Raw genomic sequence first — 15,000 nt, 5'->3', positions numbered from 1 at the left:
CATCTTCTGTTATTCTGCAGTCCTCGGTTACCGATCACTATGCTATTTGCTTGAATATATTATCGACAAAAACTCATAAGCCGCCTAATACAGATAGAGTCATTATTAAAACAGACTGGAAAAAGGTGAGGAACACACTTTCTAGTCACAATTGGAATAGAGTCATTGAACAAAACAACGTTGACAATGCAACAGATATTTTCATTGAATCGGTACAAAACATAATTGCCGAAAAATCACATGAAGTAAAAGTTTCATCTAGAAATACTCAACTCAAACCATGGATAACTGCTGGACTAGTAAATTCTATTCGACATCGTGATAAACTCAGAAAAAAACTCAATAGACAACCATTTAACTATCTCCTTAGAAATGAGTTTACTCAATATAGAAATATGCTACATTCAGCAATCAAGCGAGCCAAGTATAACTATTACAAAAACAAAGTTGAAGAAGCGACTGGTAACCCTAGAAAATTTTGGTCGGTTATAAACGAAATCTCAGGTCGTATAGATAATAGTAAATCATTCCCCGTTAGTGCATTCTCCCGCCCTGGTGAAGTCATCGACTCTCAAAAAACTAAAGAAATTGCCAACCAATTTAATCAATATTTTGCCAAAGTTGGGACAAACCTAGCAAATTCTATAATAACCCAGGATGCACCAGTAGTGAGAGATGATGAACATGCTGCGGACTCTGAATTTCAACTGCAACCGGTCTCAAGGCAGGAATTGGAGGAGGTAGTGAAGAGTTTGAAAGGGCGATCAGCTCCAGGTTGTGATGGAATCCCTACTAGAGTGATTAAAAACAATATTGACATATTAATACATCCTATCCTACATATAGTCAATTTAAGCATTCTGGTTGGACACTTTCCTTGCGCTCTCAAAACAGCCAGAGTAATACCTATTTATAAATCAGGCCCCAAAGGCATATTCTCCAATTACAGACCTATTTCTTTGTTGGCAACATTATCTAAAATAATCGAAAAGTGTATAAAAATACAACTGACTAAGTATTTAAACGAGTACAATCTCATCTCCAACTCACAGTATGGTTTTCAAAAGTCCAAAAATACATCTGATACTCTTTTCAATATGTCTAGGGCTATCTCAAGTAGTATTAAATCAAGAAGAAAAGTACTGATAACCTTTTTGGACTTGGCAAAAGCCTTTGATACAGTTGACAGGAGAATTTTAATAAAAAAACTTGAATCATTGGGGATAAAAAATATCTCTCTCCGATGGTTTAAGAGTTACTTTCACAATCGACAGCAATCAGTTTGCATAAATGGTGAAAATAGTGATAAAGAGAATGTTGAGTATGGGGTAGTCCAGGGAAGCACCCTTGGGCCACTGCTATTCCTAATCTATATCAACAATCTGTCAAAATTAGTAGTTGAAGGTGAGTTGTATCTGTTTGCTGATGACACAGCACTAGTGTCTACTGGGAGCACTTGGGAGGAGGCCTACATGAGTGCTTCAATTGATTTGTCAAAAATAAAGAACTGGTTTGATCACAATAGCCTTACAGTAAATGTGGAAAAAACGAAGTTTATGCCAATAGTTACAAGAAATCAAGCTGATCCAGGCTCTCTAATACTAACGATGCATTCTTGTAATAATCCCAGGTCTGCTGGATGTAATTGTAGTATGATTGAGCGCGTTGATCATTACAAATACCTGGGCGTTGTCTTGGATTCCAAGATGAGTTGGGTACAACATGTCCAGTGTGCTAAGAATAGGCTCAGAAAGCTGCTTCACGCATTTTCAGAGCTTAGTAATGTTCTGAGTGTGGATCAGTGCAAAGTAGTTTACTTTGCCTATGTCCAATCTATAATACTATATGGAATTCTAGCTTGGGGAGGGGCTTCCTCCTCAGTCATTGAGCCTCTCGCAGTCACCCAAAGATCAATTATAAAAACAATTTTAAAGAGAGACTTTAGATACCCAACAAGACAATTGTTTATCGAATTTCCCGTACTGAATGTTAGACAACTTTTTATTAAATCCTTGTTGATCCACATAAAAAAATACAAAACTGAACTTCTGGGAGAAACAGTTAACCATAGCTACTCAACTCGCCACAGATCCAATTACAGCTTTGAGATACCTCAGCTGACTCACGGCTCTGAATTGACAAATCCTTCATACCTGGCCCATGTCTTGTACAGAAATGTGCCAGGGGTGATTAGGGAAGCAGAGGCATTTAGTTTGGTAGTGTTTAGGAAGAGGGTGGACAGGTGGCTGTACCAGATTGGTTGGGAAGCTTCAGAAGAACTACTCCAATCTCGTTATGCTTGGTGACCAACACGACTTCAAGGTTTCCAGACAATTGATTGGTATTTATTTTATCATTGATATAACCGATTTGACTGTTTTGCCTTTCTGGTTTATGCTTTTTTTTCATTCTCTCTTCTGAGAATTTCTGGAATCCCTGCCACTGCGGTCTTCAAAAAAATATTGTTATTTCTTCTTTATTTATTCTTTTATCAATCAAGGTATTAAGTATACTTATTCCTACATACATATTCCTACATACTCATTCTTAAATATACATCAGCACATATATTATCTATTTTATAATCAGAATATTAATAATACATCCATAATATAAGTGTATTCTCTATTATTTACTTCTATGAGCAGATTAAGCTTATTATGTATAAAGTGGAACTCCCCCCCTACACACAGATGGATAGTCTAGTAGGGGGATTCCAAAATGTGTTGTGTGTGTGGTGTGTGGTGTGTGTATGAGTGTATGTGCGTCTGTGTACACGATATCTCATCTCCCAATTAACGGAATGACTTGAAATTTGGAACTTGAGGTCCTTACACTATAAGGATCCGGCACGAATAATTTCGATCAAATGCAATTCAAGATGGCGGCTAAATGGCGAAAATGTTGTTAAAAACAGGGTTTTTCGCGATTTTCTCGAAAACGCCTCCAACGATTTTGATCAAATTCATACCTAAAAAAGTCATTAATAAGCTCTATCGACTGCCACAAGTTCCATATCTGCTTAAATTTCAGGAACTCCGCCCCATCTATGCAAAGTTTGATTTCAGATTCCCAATTATCAGGCTTCAGATACAATTTGAACAATAAATTTTGTAATTATTATTTAACGAAAATCCTAAATAAATGCTGCAAATCACCCCGAAGGCCTCTGCTACAGCAGACATTGACAACAGGGCTAACAGCTAATTAGTTGCCAGCCCGGGTTTTTTGGATAGTAGTTCTCATCAAATTTCTATGTAGCTGTTAGCCCTGTTGTCAATGTCTGCTGTAGCAGAGGTCTTCGGGGTGATTTGCAGCATCTATTCAGGATTTTCGTTAAATAATAATTATATATTAATTAGCATTTAAATAAATGCATTCTCTATTTAATTCCATCTGTAACTGGTTGGCCGCTTTGGCTTCGTATAAAACGAGCGCTGCTTTCCAGAGATTGTCAGTTTGGTGTAAGGGTAAGCATTCCTGACTAGCGATTGGGAGGTACCGGGTTCGATTCCCGGGCTGGCAACCAATTTTTGGAAAGTAGTTCTCATCGAATTTCCATGTGGCTGTTAGCCCTGTTGTCAATGTCTGCTGTAGCAGAGGTCTTCGGGGTGATTGTGCTTGCATTTAGATTTATCTAGGATTTTCGTCAAATAATAAATATATATTAATGAGCATTCAAATAAATGCATCCTCTATTCAATAAATTTTGAATGTAAAAGATTGAACATGAAAATATCTACAATTAAGTTCAGTAACATTCTCACCTAAAATTGAAAATAACTCGAAATTCAAGAAAATGTGATTACCAATTGCAAACTGTTGGCAACGTTGATCTATTGAAGATTCACTATGAAGAGATAGCAGACCTCGTATGTCTCCAGCGTATTGTCCTGTCACCAGCTGGCTCAGATCTTAGAAAATTAGACTTGAGATGCTAGGGAACACTAGTGTCGGGTGATCAATTTTCATAACGGCAAGGAAAGTTGTGTGAGTGCGCCACACCAGATTTCTCAACGTTACCTCTCTGCCATCGGAAAAGTGAGGGACCTGACTACATAGAACTCACGTCTTTGAAGCCCCAAATAATGCCTATGGAGAGGTCCATGTTATAATGACAGTAGAGAAAGATAGAAGAATGGATTACTTTTGACAGAGTAGCCTCTGGCTTTTCCCAACTTTTAAACACAGATTAACAGAATAGAACATCTCGAAAAAGTTTCATCTCACAAACACCTCCTCCATTTTGAAGCTCCAGACATACAACAAAGAATAAATTGGTTTCTCGGATTTAAACTTTGAAAATAGGTGACAACTGTATAACTAGGACACCCAACTCCCATTAGCCTGACAAATAGAAAGAAAACACTGAAAAGCTGAGAAATAATGTGTCAACAGCACCCCATTGCAATGTTTTGTTGTACTATTTAATCTGTGATGGAACTTTTGTTGTACATTCTATGCGATATTATTCTGTACTATTGTAATCTGTGGTCTCTGCTATAGAACTTTCTGAGAGCACTGTCACTCTTTCTCTCTCTCTGTCTCAGAGACAGCACTGTCACAGTTCATAGCAAATGTAAGGGTGAAAGGAGATGATGGAAGAAGAGAGGTGATAACAGAAGGTTTGAGAGAGGAAGGTATAAGGGTGGTGAGAGGTGAATGTAATATAGGGGGAAAGAGAGAGAGGGAGCGAGAGAGATATTATTTGGAGAGCTCTGTCTTAGTTAAGGGTCAAAGGAAATGATGGAGAAAGAGAGGTAATGATAGAAAATGATAGAGAGAAAGGTATTTGGGTGGAGAAAGAGGAAGGTAGTATAGGAGGAGAGAGAGATTGATTGATTGAGTACTTTATTTATGTAGATTACAATATATACTGTCTTTACACTTATATACAATAGCTTACAATACAGCAAAATTATAGATGAATTTACAGATATAGACTAGAAAATAATTATTGAACTGTACATGATATGAAAAAGCAATTTGTAGTATAATAACCATAGATATAATTATATTGTATGCATCTACATAAATTGGCGGAGCTTTGGACATATCAATGTCCATTCTTCGGAAAGAATATTAAAAATATCCTCCCCACTAACTCTCTACCAAACAGATAGAGTGAGAGAGTGAGTGTGAGGAAGTATGGGTGGAGATGGAGGAAGGTAATATATGAGTGGAGAGAGGGGGTGATAATATGGGATGAGAGACAGGGAGGTGATATATGAGGAGAGAGAGAGATTGAGAGAAAGAGAGAAAGAAAATACGGATGAAGAAAGAGGAAGAAAATAAAGAAGTGAAGAGAGGGGAAGTAATATGGGTGAAGAGAGACAGAGAGAAGAAATATCTATGGTGGAAGAGAAAGGTAGTATATTATGTGTGAAGGAGAGAAGAAAAAGGCAGAGAGTTGAAGGAAAAGAACAAGCATGAGAGAGAAAATTGCAGAACATGAAAAAAATGGTGGAAGGGAAAGATGGGAGGTGTGAGAGAGAACGGTAATTTAAGGGGACGGAGAGGGGAGAAAGGCAGAGAATGCAGAGACTGAGAGAAGAAGAAGAAGGCGGGAGAAGAATAAAAAGATGGAGAAGAAGAATAAAAAGAAGAAGAAGAAGATGATGGAATGTGTGAGGAAGAATTTTGTGAGAGGAGAAAATGACAGAGAGTTGGAGAAGATGAGCATGAAAGAGAAAGAGAAGGGGAAGTGGTGAGAATAAGAGAAGATGATGAGAAAGTTTAGAAGAGCGAGAGAGAAGTAGATATGGAAGGGAATGAGATAAGATGAGAAGCAAGTGAAAAGAGAGACAAGATTGACAGAGAGTGAGAGGATATGAGCATTTATGAGAGGAAGAAAGAGAAAAAACAGGAATAAAGAGAATGAGATGAGATGTGTGAGGAGAGAGTGAGCGAGAGAGAAAGTGTGTGGAGAGAGAGAGAAAGAGTAAGTAAGAAAGAGTAAGAGTGTGAGAATGAGAGAGTTGAGAGAAGAAGAGGAAGTTAATAGTTGTGACAGTAGAAGCAAATGAAAAGTCAAGGCTAGTTTTAGATGAACCGAGGAAAATGTGAATTTCCAGGTTGCGATTTCCCAAGAGTTGATGTCGTCGAGGCGAATGCTAACAAATGTCACCCATTTCCAAACACCACAAACTTATCATCTGTAATATAGTGAGGTCCACGTTATAATGGCAGTATTTGATTAACATTGGTGTTGCTATCCTTGTCTATCATTCAACAAAGCAGACAGCGCTATCCTTCTCAAGCTCTGCAACGTTGCCAGATCGTTTTTTACAATCAAGAAATATATTTAACTAGCCGTGAGGCTCGCTTCGCTCGCCATATCCGTCTAGCCAGGGGGCTCCGTCCCCTGGACCCCGACTGGATCGTCGAAGAATAAGATCAGCAGGCTCGCTTCGTCGCTTGCATTTTTCATTTGGGCATTTTTATTATATGTTAGGACGATCCGGAGTCAGACTCCGTCCGGCTAAACCAATATGGCGAGCGAAGCGAACCTGACGGCTAGTGATGTATTATTCCCAGGAATAGCTCTGATTGGAGTAGCAGTGCCCAATCATTTTCCCGCGATAAAGGCATTTCAATCTTCAACTTGGTGCCAACCTAACAAGTCAACTCAACTTATGCCAAACAGACAAAATTATCAATTTAGTTACCAGTTAACAACTGTTTCGAAGAGGTACTCTCTCTAGATTAAAGTTCTATATTAACATATGGTATGGACATTGTCAATTATAATTAAGAGATGGAATAAGAAGAATATACCTGCGAAAAGACGAACTTTAAACCCTTAAAACCATCCTTAGAGTTAAAAGATTCCTTAGTGCGCCTCTAAAAGGCCAACTGAACATACTACCAAATTTGAACGTTTTTGGTCCGGTAGATTTTTAGTTCTGCGAGTGAGTGAGTCAGTCAGTCAGTCAGCCAGTGAGTGAGTGAGTGCCATTTCGCTTTTATATATATAGATCAACAAAATATCTGATCTCAATCATGAATATCTATTGATTCATCATTGAAAATATATTTTATTGTCGAGTGAATTTCAATTTCAAATTCGAATTAATATAACAAGAATGAACAGAAGGAGATATAACAAGAAGAAGAGAATAGAAGAAAGAGAAGAAAGAGAAGAAAAAGAAGAAGAAGAAGAAGAGAAAGAAGAATAGTTGATACTTCATCAGATACACCGGTATCAGCTATCCTCTATAGAAGGCCGAGAATCGGCAACGATGTTTTACTATCTTTCTCCACAACCATTATAGCATGGACTCCACTAACCATGGAGAATTTGAACTACAATCAACTTCTATTATTGAACAACTGTAGTTGAACTACAATGATTGAACTACTCTCATAGACAAGGCAGAGAATCGGCAACGTTGCTCTACTATCTTTCTCCACAACCATTATAGGGTGGACTACACTGAACATTAAGAATTTGAAGTACAATCGACTTCTATTATTGAACTACTATCATTATGATTGAACGAATTTCATAGGCAAGGCAGAGAATCGGCAACGTTTTTCACCCATCTTTCTCCACTGCCATGGACTCCAGTATATATGATCATTCATGTGCAATTCTATGTCGGTGGTTGTTACAAATCTTCATCTGTCTAGTGATGTCAGATATACCGGTATCAGCTATCCTATATAAGGCAGTGACAAGGCAGAGAATCGGCAACGTTGTTCACCCATCTTTCTCCACTGCCGTCATAACGTGGACCTCTAGCAACGATCAAGATCAATACAGCACCAACCTTCCCTCACAAAATCCCTCCAGGGTCTGAAAAATAAATGCAGAACCTGCAAGAAAATGCGGTAATCCGTGGGCTCCTTTCACAATTACTCGGCTTGTAAGATAATTGGCTGAAAACAGAGGGAAATTCCAGAATACCTCAATAATAATTGAACTGATGGATGACAGGCGGCGCTTTGAAGGCTTCTAATCTTTGTTCAGGTTATCCTATTAAGGGCCTCGCCGCTGCAGGGCGATTTCTGCCGCTGATCAAAGTGAGGCTTTGCCCCTGTTCAATCATTCACTTCATTTTCTTCCTGCTTTGAATTTAGCTCGATAATCTTTGCATGTTCATGCACATCTCTTCACTAACCTAGAGCTCTGTGGCTTGTGAAGCCCCTGGCGAAAATGGATAATGAGCTAAACAATGTTGCAGTAATTACCTGAACAAACACTGAGGCAACAAGCGACGAACACTGAGGCAGCGAGCGACGAACACTGAAGCAACAGCCAACGAACCTTGTTTGTGACGCAATTTTTCGTGACGGCAGCTCGACTATACTTGCTGCAAAACACGTCTATAGTGAGGTCCACGTTATACGGGCAATGGAGAGAGATAGTAAACCAGTTTTGCTGATTATTTGCCTTGTTTCTGCCCTCTATAGAGGATGGCTGAGGTCCACGTTATAATGGCAGTGGAGAAAGGTAGGAGAACAGTGTTGACAATTCTCTGCTTTGTCTGAATTACATTGTACGCATGAGACGCACAGGTCAATATTTTGATTCAGTTGTGAGTTCGAATCAACAATAACTGTGTGTCAACAAACTTTCAACAGTAGTTGATTCATAGTAGATCAACAGTAGAGTACTGTGATTCCACAGTAGTTGTAACTTATCAGCTGCAAATGCTCTGAACAAACATGCACGTGATATAACACAACGCTAGTAGTGCAAATATTCAATTAATTTGCTATATTGCATTGATTAAACTTGATTTAATCTATCACATGTCTCTGGATATATATGTTGTGAAAATAATCAAGGACTGGAAATTTTGTGAAGTGAACAACTACACGACTTATAAAGTTATCTAGATTTGAGAGAGGAATAGCACAAGGTTACATTATTGTTTTCCTCCCAATCATATTGATGATTTACTTATTGTATCAATCATTCAATATTCTTGATGTGAGGATTTGATGATTGATCAATCCATTAACCCAGAAATATCTGCAACTTGATTATTATTAGAAAATAATTTTAATCATACTAAAGAGGATATTTCTATGTCTATAATAGTTAAGTAATCAATCCGAATCTATAGATGATTAATCTTTCTAACATTAATGTTGTATTTTTTGTGTTTTGTAAGGGTAGAATAAAATAAATCAATTTCAATCTGATGTATATGATAATATTTCATTACCTATGCATATACAAATTCAAAAAAATCTGATGTGGTGCACTCACACAACTTTCCTTGCCGTTATGAAAATTGATCACCTGACGCTAGTGTTCCCGCGCATCTCAAGTCTACTATTCAGTGATTTGAGTCAGCTGGTGACAGGGTAATAACGCTGGAGACACACATGAGGTCTGCTATCTTCCATAGGGAGTGATTTAATAGAATCAACAATAATTTGCAATAAAATAATCATATTTTCTCGAATTTAAAGCTTATTTTCAATTTTAGGTGGAAATGTTACTGAACATTAATTGTAGAGATTTTCATGCTCAATCTACTCCACTTATTTTTTTTTGTCTCAATTGTATCTGAAGCCTGATAATTGGGATTCTATCTGCATTGATGGGGCGGAGCTTCTGAAATTTTTACAGATATGGGACTTGTGGCAGTTGATGGAACTCATCGATGACTATTTTAGGTATGAATTTTATCAAAATCGTTGGAGCCGTTTCCGAGAAATCACGAAAAACCCTGTTTTTGACAACATTTTCGCCATTTTAGCCGCCATCTTGGATTGCATTGGATCGAAATTGTTCGTGTCGGATCCTTATAGTGAAAGGACCTTGAGTTCCAAATTTCAAGTCATTCCGTTAATTGGGAGATGAGATATCGTGTACACAGACGCACATACACTCATACACACACACACGCACACACACACACACACATACAGACCAATACCCAAAAACCAGTTTTTTGGACTCAGGGGACCTTGAAACGTATAGAAATTTAGAAATTGGGGTACCTTTTTTTTGGAAAGCAATACTTTCCTTACCTATGGTGATAGGGCAAGGAAAGTAAAATGTTAGAATGATTTCTATTTCTCTAGAATAGAAAATCTCCGATTGTTATATCTGTTGCATGGGATAAACCATTTGAAGATGAGAAAAAACTGGAATGCGAAATAAATATTGAATACCAACATAGATTTGATGAATTCAAAAAGGCATCATCGTTTATCAATGGCAACTCACCACTCTAAGGCCTGGTTTCAATATAGAAATTGGTCATTTTTTTGTACATAGGAAATAGGAACATGGGCTTAAGTACACTGCCAAATCCTGAACGGACAGAAAAAATTGCTTCCGCCTATTTTTAAATCATGAAATGCTGAATGAAATGAGATCATTTCGAACTCTCTATCTCTATCCTGGTTAAATTAAACCGTAATTAATTTCACGAGAACCAATCAGAGAAGGCTTTTTTGAAAAGTCAGCTTCTCTGATTGGCTATCGTGGAGCTGATCACAGTTAAATTTTGATCGACTTTTGTGCAACCGGCACAAAAACCCGATGTGGCTGTAATAATTAAATTACAGTGGTTTCTCGACTGATTACAAATTCGGATCTAGCTAACAACCCAATCTATGAAGCCTCGCATCTATTCAAAACATCTATTCACTCGCTTTATCTAATCTCGGAGACGCAATCACAGTCCAGTACCAGAGTGAGGTCCACGTTATAATGGCAGTGTTTGATTGGCAATGGTATTGCTATCCTTGTCTATCAATCAACAGAGCGGATAGCGCTATCTCTTTCTCGTTCTGCTCTGTTGCCATATCGTCTTCTAACAATGTACAATTAATTATTCATTACAAAATATTCCAATTTGATTATGAAAATTCATTATAGAATTATTGAAAATATAATTACTTGCTTAATAAAATACAATTGATCATCTTAAACGAGAATGAACAGTTATTATTACATCAATAAACCTGTATCAGCAACCATCTATAGGAGGCATTAACAAGACAGAGGATCGGCAACATTGTTCTCCTATCTTTTTCCACTGCCATTATAACGTGGACCTCACAATAGACTGTCAGCTGATGATTCAGTGTGGTCCACGTTATATATCTGATGTAATATTAACTATTCATTACTGTTTAAAATAAAATTATGCTATATTCATCAAGAGGAAAAAATTATAAAATACTTTTTTAGCTCCGCAACGTTGCTGGATCGTTTTCAACAATGAATAAATATAATTGAATTACAAAATAATCAATCCCAATCATAGGATTTTTTAATTAAATCATCGAGAGTAATATTTTTTCTTTATGAATTTAGCATAATTTTATTTAAAACAGGAATGAACTTTTAATATTACATCAGATATACCTGTATCAGAGATTGAAAAACCTATATTTTTTGGGGGGAATAGAATAGAATCGATTATTTCAAACAAGAGTGAACAGTTGATATTTGATCAGACTCTCTGGTATAATCTATCTTATATGGAAGGCAGTGACAAGGCAGAGAATCGGCAACACTGTTCTCTCATCCTCCTCAACTGCCATCATAACGTGGACCTCACTATGGCAGAAATAACAAGCACCGCAATCTTGCAGCAATTCAATGGTGCCTTGACAAACAATATTAGAGAAGCGCTTCAGGGTATTATACAGAAGGCACCGTCTTGCCTCGTCAGATCTAATCAGCATCGCGAATGCAGAAAACCTCGCCGAAAACCCTCGGATACTCGACGAAAATCCTCGGATACTCGCCGAACCCCCTCGCTGAAAAGCCAGAAACACTGGTCCAAACCAGAAATGCAATGCAAGTCCTCGTATTTGGTCCTAAGCTAGTTATCGTTCTAAGTGGAGCTGATGGTAGAATTTGTCCTTCACAGAAAGCAACGCTACTGGAAACGTCTGCATTTCTCTCTTGTTTTGTCTCTACTCCAAAGACATCGTCTCTCCCCTCGAAAGATATCCTCTTCTCTCCAAAGATATCCTCTTCTATCTCTCTTCCCCAAAGGAGAGGTCTCTTCTCTCTCTCACTGTATTCACTATTACTCATTCTAATATCATCCATCTTATCCATTCATCCCATTTCTAAGATTCAAATCACATATTTACATGTTATAATATTCCCAACAGCTCTATTCCATCACAACCCGGTCGTGTGTTGATGGGAACGATATTATTTTATATCCTTCTTAAAGAATCGAAAATTATTTGTTGAAACAACGGCGATTTATGAAGTTGCATTACAATTTAATAATATCGTTATTCTAATTGCATTCAATCTTCATTCTCATTTATTGATTATATATACTTTGTAAAATTCGTTGAATAATTAGCATTACTGTCATCTAATGTGAAATAGTGTATAAGCCAGTAAATATTGTAACATACATAATTAAAGAGATCTAATCTAATCTAGTCTCTCTCTCCCTTACAAAGTATCTCTCTCACTCCCTTCAATCCTAGAATCATCACCCCAAATCATCCTGTCTCTCCCCAGTCTGTCAAACACTTTTTTCTCTTTCACCCTCCCTTATACTCTCACATACACTCTCTCTCAGCTCACTGTTATTGAATCATTGATTAATTATTTATACATTGTGAAATTCGTTGGATAATTAGCATTATCGTCATTTGATGTAGATCAGTGTATGAGCCAGTAAATATTGTAACATACATAAATAAAAAAATCCAATCTAATCACTCCTCCAAAGATATCCTCTTCACTCTCACTCTCTCTCTCTCTCTTCTCCAAAGAAATTCTCTCTCTCTCCTCGAAATATATCCTCTCCTGTCTCTCAATCAAGATATTCTCTCCCTTCTCGAAATATATCCTTTCCTGTCTCCCAATCAAAGATATTCTCCCTCTCCTCAAAATATATCCTCTCCTGTCTCTCAACCAAAGACATGCTCTCTCTTCTTGAAATACATCCTCTCCGATCTCAAGATATATCCTCTCTTCTCCTCCAAAGATATCCTTTCTCTTCTCAAAAGATATCCTTTCCTCACTCTCACTCAACCAGATAATAAATTTATTACGCACTGGACTCAGTTTTTTTTCGAGTGACTCACATTTAGCATTGCAAAATTAAATCAATGATTGTTACCATCAAAAAACTTATAAAACTCTAATATCCGAATTTGGTTTGGCTGGACAACACTCTTTGACTTTGCATGAATTTGACTTTACTCACGACTTTGCATAAATTTACAAATCTAATTCCATAATTTCTGGTTGAATATATATTTATTCCCGAACTGAGTAACGAATTGCTATAGTGGAGTCCACGTTATAATGATAGTGAAGAAAGATGGCAGAACAACGTTGCCGATCCTGTGTCTTGTCAATGCCTTCTATAGACGGTAGCTGATACGAGTTTATTGATGTGATAACAACTGTCCATTATCTTTTAAAATAATTAATATTCCAATATTTTTCAATTATTTCATAATAAATGTTTATAAATTGACATAAATATTTTGTTTACTAGTTATCAATTCTACATTTTAAGAAGACTATATGGCAACAGAGCAAAGCGAGAAAGAGATAGCGCTATCCGCTTTGTTGTATGATAGACATGGATAGCAATACCATTGCTAATCAAACACTGCCATTATAACGTGAACCTCACTATATCAGTGTTCCAAGGTGCAAAAGCACATCCCTGGTATATCAAGCTGTTCCAAGGTTTGAAAAAAATCCCTAGCCTTCAATGCTTGTCTGAGGTTTATTATAGGGGCATCCAGATAAGCAAAGTCTTCCCTGTCATATATAGACGAGCTCTGGCATCTTGATAAATCAAGAAGAACACGTAGCCGAGTGAAGCGAGTTTTCTCACCGCCAAACGACAAATGATAGCAGCTGTAAATTTCCGGTTATCTCTGTCGACGTTTTTTCAACACCTGCGATCTATTTTCTTTCTTCCTTTCTATATGTCTATCGTGAAGTTTTTCCAACACTTGCAGTCTATCGATCATTCATTCTCTTTCTCCCTCTTTATTTGTTTTCTCTTCCTCGTTTTGTTCTATCCATCTATCTGTCCATCGTTTTGAAGTATACCTAGCATCTATGTTACTCTTCTCTTCTCATTCTCTCTCTCACTCTCTCTCTCTCTCTCGCCCGGTCGTGTGTTAATGGAAAAGATATCTACATCCTTTTTAGAGAATCGACAAAGTATGTGTTGGACACCGCCGATCTATGAAGTTACATCACATTATTATATTATTGTTATTTTGATTGCATTCAATCTTTATTCTCATTGATTAATTATTTATACTTTGTAAAATTCTTTGAATAACTAGCATTATTCAAAACTAATCAAAGCTACTGTCATAACTTGCACTAGCATTATCGTCAATTAATGTAAATTAGTAAATAAGCAGTAATTATTGTAACATACATAAATAGAGAATCTAATCTAATCTTATCTAATTCTCGTCGTATTCGTGTTATTCAAAATATTTTAAATAAGTGCAATATTTCTAGAGTTTTTAATTTATTGTGATACATTCGGTATTCATTAGAGTTATAAAATCAACCTTAAAATTCAAAATTTTAAATCATCATTTCTGGACCAAAAATCAAGTGACGAAGCAGTGTGTAACCTATATATAACCTATCTTTGGACAACCAATAACATTTATCAAAATTTTTGGAGAGAAATGGTACAGGCTCAGTCTGTTTTTCTTCAATGTCATAATTGTATTATGATTATAGTATTTCAGAACAAATAAAATGAAAATGAAATCAATACCTCGTCTATCTCATGTTATTCTAATTTATCCAATGCATACCGCTGCATATTGCTAAAAGTTGTTACCCTGATCTACTTTCAGTCTACTCCATTTTTATAATCAATGATTTGATCTCACGCACTTTGAAAATTAATTTTTTTTTCATTTTTAATTTTTGTTTCTTTATTTGAATCTTTTTTTTTTCTTTTTTTCTTCATATTAATTGAAACTTTTATAATATTTCCATTTATGAATAAATCCTCAGTTGAATGATGAAATTAACGTTTTTTGAGAGTTAGT

The sequence above is a fragment of the Nilaparvata lugens genome, unplaced genomic scaffold (genome assembly GCF_014356525.2).
Source record: "Nilaparvata lugens isolate BPH unplaced genomic scaffold, ASM1435652v1 scaffold5156, whole genome shotgun sequence".
Taxonomy (NCBI): Eukaryota; Metazoa; Arthropoda; class Insecta; order Hemiptera; family Delphacidae; genus Nilaparvata; species Nilaparvata lugens.
This window is presented reverse-complemented; position numbering follows the sequence as displayed.